General features: G+C 38.4%; 1 long non-coding RNA gene across 1 annotated transcript; it reads right to left on the reverse strand.

The window, feature by feature from the left end:
• Window positions 1–3,801: 3,801 nt before the first annotated feature.
• LOC140201800 (uncharacterized) lies at window positions 3,802–7,185 on the reverse strand. Its single transcript, XR_011886968.1, has 3 exons — window positions 6,922–7,185; window positions 3,932–4,249; window positions 3,802–3,849 (listed from the first exon to the last, which is right to left on the reverse strand). It is a non-coding gene; the product is annotated as an uncharacterized lncRNA (long non-coding RNA).
• Window positions 7,186–7,392: the final 207 nt, after the last annotated feature.

Below are 7,392 nucleotides of genomic sequence, written 5' to 3' on the forward strand. Positions count from 1 at the left end.
AGTCCTTTACAGACCTGATGAAATGTTTTGGTCCGAAGCGTTGTCAGTTCATTCCCTACCACAGTTGCACCTTGAGCTGCTGAGTTCCTGCAGTATATTGTGTGCTTTGCCTAAGGATTTCAGCAGTCTCAGAATTGCTTGTGTTTATTGTATAACACCCTGTTTTTGTGTTCTGTTACAACTCCATTTTTGAAGTACCTATACCGTCATTTTTTAAAAACTTATTTCTTGATTTTGATACGATTATTTTATTAATTGGGACGGTATCGATTTGTACATAGTGCATTCGCTATGAAAATACACACCTGAATTTTGTACCTCAGTGAAATTCTGGAATGGTAGAGTATTCTCAATTTCCTCATAAAATGCTTGAAAAAAGTCAACTGGCGATCCTTCGTTACTCATTAGTGCTCCTAATGAAAAGGGAATTGAGATGAACATCTGCATGTACTGATTTGGACACGAACAGTTAAATCACTGTGATTAAATTAAAATTGATTAAAAAGATCTTTGTCAACGTCAGGAGCAGGTGAATGTGATTGTTGAATCGGCCCCATTCATGAATCATGCCTTTGGCAAATTCAACCGAATCAATTTGGCATCAAAAAGATAAAACGAAGGGTGCATCAGAATTAGTATATTTCCAATTCTATTCCATAACGGATACATATTGCATTTGAATCGATGAGAAGGTTAATATTATTAGTGGATTCCATCAGTAATGGCAGATGACGAAGACAAGATGAAAATTCGTTGGTTTCTCTAGCACATTGCAGAGAACGGTTGGCTATGTCGAATAAATATAAAGGCATCGCGAATATGGAATGGTAAAATGATAAGATAAGATATGAGGAAAACGCCTCCTTTTAATGTGGTTGGGAGAATATAATTAGAGTTTTTGAGCATGCAGAGCGGATTCTTGAAATTTAAACTTATATGTACAGATACTCAGTGCATGGATGTATTTCGGTGAGATAAACAGGAAAACAGACAATTAACAAATCATATTTGATTTTCAATTTCCATCATTACAAAATAAAAATTTAGCATAAGTCCGCGAAAATGGCGGACAGTGCAAACCGCCATTATAAATTTCTCATGGAATTCAAATAAACTTCCGAACAAAAGCGGTGAACACTTTTATAAGTTTAATCATGTTTACACAAAAAATACATTTTTGAAAAAGTTCAACACACTGAACACGTCACAATAAAAAATAGGTGTGAAGATTGACCCTCACCACTGATTGCTGACTGTCTCCACGCTATCGTCAACAGTATCAATAATTCAATGATGAATATAATTCCAAGGGTCATGCAGACAGTAACCATGATGGAGGGGGAACAGTATTCAAAATCTTAAAAAGGAAAGTAATAAATATATATGCATATATATATATATATCCATATAAATACAAAACAAACACTATATATCCAACTTAACTAATCTGTAGTAATATTTAATGAATTTAACCATACATTCAATTATCACGATTTTTCCAAGTAATATCCCTATGCATTTTATGACAGAATGAGCGGAGCGGAGACGAACACGGCGACTATTTCACAATAAAGCCTCCTATCTCAAGAGTATTTCCCAGAAAAATAAACATTCTCTCCAATCTAAATGCATCACACTGGGGATTGTGAACAGACCCTAATGCAAGGATACAGACAAGGAGCAGGGACAAGAACACGGACTTGGGCTAGGACATGGACAAAACAGGGAAACTGGACAAGGAAATACACATTTCGTATTTGCATTTGTTGCCTTTTGTACATTCGTTGCTTTTCCGCGCTTGCTTTTGAATAGTTATTTTTAAAAAGTGTCTGCTGTGTTTGTATGCACACTGATTGCCGTAAGACAATAAATCTCAGGACAGTACCAGACGATAAATGTATATCTGACAAGAAATTTCCTTAGAACATTAATCTTTCCTATCTCTCAACATTAAATCTGTCTCAAAGGCATGGGGATACGCATCTACTTATGTCACGAAGATGTTTGGACCGGGGCGGAGATAATGTTATTAATAATTCTCCACATTCCTGCTTAAAATATTTGGCGAGACGATCAAGATCCCATTCAATCTGTAAACCATCCATCGTGTTCTCAGCAATTAGAAAATATTAAGAAGAAATTATTTGTATCTGCAGCATAGATGCCAAATTTAAGCTTCAAATTTCCATACCTGAATCGTTGCGTCCAGTGGGAGTCATTGTGGAACCTGCGTACATATTGCAAATAATTTTCAGCAAACGTATCTCCAATTGTTTTTTTTTATGTTTCAATTTCTAGTTACGTAATTAACAAATCAGTGGAAGAGAAATTAGAATATGTGAGACAAAGCATACCAGAACAAATAACGATGACATCTTCTTTGTGATCACAATCGTGATGACCAAATGATGAAGAACGACATCTGGACAGAAAAGATTCACTTCCCGTGCATTTTACTTCGTCGAGCCAGACAGGGCCGGCTCCTTGGGTTATTTTAACGTCTCCTGGAGCCCAACGAGCAAGGCCACAGCCTAGCTGTCTGCAAACTACAGTGGCATCGGCCAGATCCCAAGAGTCGTCACACACCGTGCCCCAGCTGTTATTGAACAGTATCTCAAGCACTCCGAAGCAGTTGTGATTGCCGCGAACAAGACGCAATGGGACATCTATGTATGGCACAAAAATAGAGATTTATTTAATAATTAGTCCTACGAATCTGACGTCTGTCAAAGAGAACAGAGAACTAATTCTAGAAGGCAAGGACAGGGACCTCGGTCCACCATGCCTTAATGCATTATGATGCCAAATTATACCAGCATTTTTCTGCCTCATATAATTGACATCTCTCAAATATTTACAGATGCCTGCTGAAAGCCCTTTAAATGCTATAATCGTAAATATTTCTCATATCACTCTTCAAAGTCCGTTCCAATTAATAACATTATCTATTTAAGAATAAAGGTTTTTGCCTGACGCTTCATTTAAGCCGTCGACTGTAACCTTAAATGCGCCCATTAAAATTGATATGTCTTCACAGTGATTCAGACTCCCTGCCCGGCCAAAGTCTCACCTGATATTATGTATCTATTAGGACTCATATTCGGTCGGCAGAATGAATCCCAAGTGTTTCCATTCCTTCTTATCCAGGCAGACTCTGAGTAAGTCTGTCCTATAGCTCCCAAATGCTTCTTGGAATATGATAAATATAAATGTATCAAAATGCCTTCATGTTTCATTGCTCATATTTCCAAAGAAATGTCGTGATTTTTTCGGATATCGTAATCTATTGATCGTAGCCTTTATTTATTTTTCTATATTCCCCAATAACCCGACCGCATTTAGGTACCCTACCATTTACTTATTAGTTACTTCATTTATTTTGACCAAACCAAAAATGTCTCTTGCCTCTGAATAACCCCAGACTTTCCATCCTTTTCTTACTTCGTTCCTAGTTCACACCGATTTAGAAGTCCGTCAAGTTGGTCATAAAGCAATTCCTGCACATCACTTATGATGGTGCCAAAAAACAACAACTGTTCCCAATTAATTCCACTTAACTCCTTCAATCTTCTGCCTGGACACAGAGTTCTTCACAAGAATCTCTTCTTTGGCAGTGCTCAACAGAGTCATGGAAACCACGATTCTGTTTATTGTGGACACAATTTCGTAGAGGATAAAAGGAGTGAAATCTAATCTTTATTACAGTTCAAACGGCGACATTAACAAAAGTGTTCTGTTATCAGCAAAGAAGTTATAAGTTTTAGAATTCTTCACCTGATAAAGGGAAAGATGACAATCTGTTTCCTTGCAAGCAGGCTCTTTCACTGAATCCTTCCGTCATGCTGTTTTCTGTGGACAAAAGCTATATGCTGATGATTTTATATTTAAAGATGATAAACGTAAATACCGAAATGAAGACTTTCTTATATACCTTCGCATGCAACACCTGCATCATCTAAATGGTCACACTTGTGTATTCCCCACGGTTGTGACTGACACTGCCAAAGGCTCGACTCGTGCGAAGTACATTCGATCTCATCCAACCATATGGGTCCAATTCCATTTCCAAATTTGTATGAGCCAGGGTAAATATACTTTATGGGTCCACATTTCATTTGTTTGCAAATCACTTCTGCAGTCTTGGTATTAAGTTTGGTGGAACACACTGTTCCCCAGGTCCGGTTGTACCACACTTCAATTCTTCCTTCGCATCGACTACCTCCGTTCTGCAGGCGCAACATTTTGTGCTCTGTTAAGGAGGCATTTGATACAAATGTTGTTGAAAATTATCATATATTGGGAATCGCGTATTTTTTTCCTCTTCTGAAAGACAAACTAGCCCGCTGTGTGCATGTGTGTGTGTGTGTGTGTGTGTGTGTGTGTGTCTGTCTGTCTGTCTGTCTGTCTGTCTGTGTCTGTGGTGCGTAGAGCAATATAAACAAATAAAATGAGGGCATTCGGTAAGGAATTCTAGATTGGTAAGATTAAGCGAACCCATGAAGCACAAAGTGAAAAATTGTGCTGAATTGCTGAAAGGAGGGGATGGGTTCGTGACGGAACGTTGTGATGTAGAGACATGTCTGTCTGATACTAGAATCGTATCGGAGTTCACGAAAAATTGGAAAAGGTATATTTTTGAATGCGATTAGGGTAGAAGTTGAAGAGCAAGGAGAGACTGCATATCTTCTGCCCTTAACGAGAAATGTGAATTGAGATGCTAGAAATAAGTGGACGGATACAAACGGTCGCCTGCTTTTTCAGGGTGAAACAAAAAAATACGTAGTTAAATGTTCTGACTATACCTCAGAAGCTTATTCTTAAGACCACACCTACTAAATCCATACTAAATGCAGATTGTGTTCTAATAAGGGAGAAATTACAATAATATTTGCATTTATTCTATTCCCACGATCTGATTACTGTATTTGCAACTGATTTTATGATTCATTGCTTTACTATTTTTTTATATATTCTACGCATTATCTTCGGAGATTCTAAATTAATGACCTGCAGTGCTTAATCGAATGCAAAGGCACCTCTGTTTTAAATTCGGAAAATTTGACCTCACATGAGCTTCTGGCTCCTTGCCACTTCACTTCATAATACGACAGCTACACTGCTACAGCTTTGTGACGTGTTTTTAGTTTTGTGACAATTTGTCTGAATTGAAGATTCGTCTTCCTTTAGTCACCTTACAAACGTCCATCCTCAGTATCAGACTTCTAACGTTGGCTATTTTAGTTGATTTTGTTTCAGGAGATTATTTTACATCTGATTATTTTTCCCAATTATTTTGATTGTTGTGAAATAGAGTTAAAGAATCATTGCGACAGTGGACTAATGGAAATTGAGGGAAAAAGTTATCATAGTATCAAAGGCAGGGTCTTTTTTTTTTTAAATCGAGTTGCATAGTTGAATGTTTTACATGGAACTTGGATTGATAGGGTTTTATAAGTGATATTGTTCTGTCTCTCCTGATTTGGATTGCTATTTTATTTCTGGTCACGAGATGGTCCAGCTTACTTTTAGGTTTACATCTACCTACCATTTTGTTGCTCAGAAATTGACTTTTTTCATGAGATATATCATTTATGAATCGCTTCCATATTTCATTCATTATGAGACAGAAACACTTTACTATGAGTCGAAGGAATGGGGATCAATATTTGAATCTATGTGTCATGGGAACGCCTAACAGTGTTTTTTTTTTCGCAGCTCATTGGTGAACAGGCAGTTGGCCAACAAACTACAACGACGCATTGACTGGATTTTACCTATCTGTCTTAAAACAGAAACGGCGAAACACTTGAGTGAGGGCAGAGGAGGTATCAGGCAGTATAAATACTGAAATCGACTGATCAATGTCATAACATCAGTAATGAGAAAAATGAAATAACATCTTCAAGAGACAAAGGCTGAAAGACAGAGTTGCGAAATTTCAATACGAAGGCAAATCTGCTAACACAGAAACCACAAATTAAGCTTAACCATCGTGGCACCTAAAATAAACGTCTGAGCAAATCTAGCAATGTTGCACGGTGCGACTGAGGAGAACCCAAGTGCAGGACAACTGCACGTTGACTGAATTGAGGATGCTGTCGTAGACGTGATCGTAGAACAGCGATCGGAGGAATCTTGACAAGGAGACGGGATCTACAGGGACTATATTGAAACTAGAGCAGAACTTGGAACTAAACTTAGAAATAACGGTTCTAAGCGGACGAGAGAAGGAAGTATCACACAAGAATAGACCCTGCAGATCCCGTCGCCTTGTCAAGATTCCTCCGGTTTGCTGTTCTACGTTCACGTCTACGCCAGCATCCCCAAATCAGTCGACGTGCCGGTGCCCTGCACTTGGGTTCTCTTCAGTCTCCCCGTGCAACAGAACAAAACTGGCTAACATGAACCCAGCTGACACGAATCCTCTGCAACAAGGAAACTGCAAAGGCGAAATGCACAGAATACAATAGGACCTCAACAGGCAGGTAGCCTCGATGGAAATTGAACAGTTAACACTTCGGGCCAAGACACTTCTTCAGAATTATAAAACTTCCTGGAAAGAAAACCTTTTGACGCTGAGGCCTCACCCTTAATATATACTAAGGTTTGTATGGAGAATACGTTTCACTTTTGTTAATCTATTAAACAACAGGGAGGGAATCTACGCAATTTACTGTTCTACGCAAGCAATATTTCGGGAAGCATGTACGACTTCTGTAATCCAGGAGCAATGAACATTCCAGATACATAAGTTTATTGTTGCTTAGTCAGTGTACGTCCATGCATTTTCAACATTTCCACAGGTCATCCTGGCCCAATGGTCTCGTTTACTGCTTTAAATTATTTATTATATCTCCGTAGTCAATGCGTCCTGCAAAAATATGGAAATACATTTTGAAAGAAAAATGGAATTAGCTTTACCAGAGCACATCAATGTCACAGCTTCTTTTTGGCTGCAGTCATGTTCGGCCAATGGTGCAGACAGGCAGTCCCAGAGAAATGATTCGTTACCCAAACATCTCACTTCATCCAACCAAACTGGGAGAGAGCGTCTTCCGCAGTAAACTGATGTTTTATACTCCAAAGCATATCCACAACCCAGTTGTCTGCAGACCACGTTAGAGTCAACCAGATCCCAGGAGTCGTCACAAACCACACCCCAAGATCCACGGTAATAAACCTCTAGTTGACCAGCACATGCATCTTCCCTTCCGGAAAGTCGTAACTGCAAGTGGCCTGTGGAACAATAATACGGGAAGTTAATGGATACTCTGCAAATTACAAACCACCAATTTCTCGTTTCTAATGATAATTCTGTAATAATAATTATTATTATTATTGCTGCATTACCCTTAAAAAAGATTTGTGCAATGATATCACAATTATGTTGGA

This window comes from Mobula birostris, chromosome 8, assembly GCF_030028105.1.
Source record: "Mobula birostris isolate sMobBir1 chromosome 8, sMobBir1.hap1, whole genome shotgun sequence".
NCBI classification, from domain to species: Eukaryota; Metazoa; Chordata; class Chondrichthyes; order Myliobatiformes; family Myliobatidae; genus Mobula; species Mobula birostris.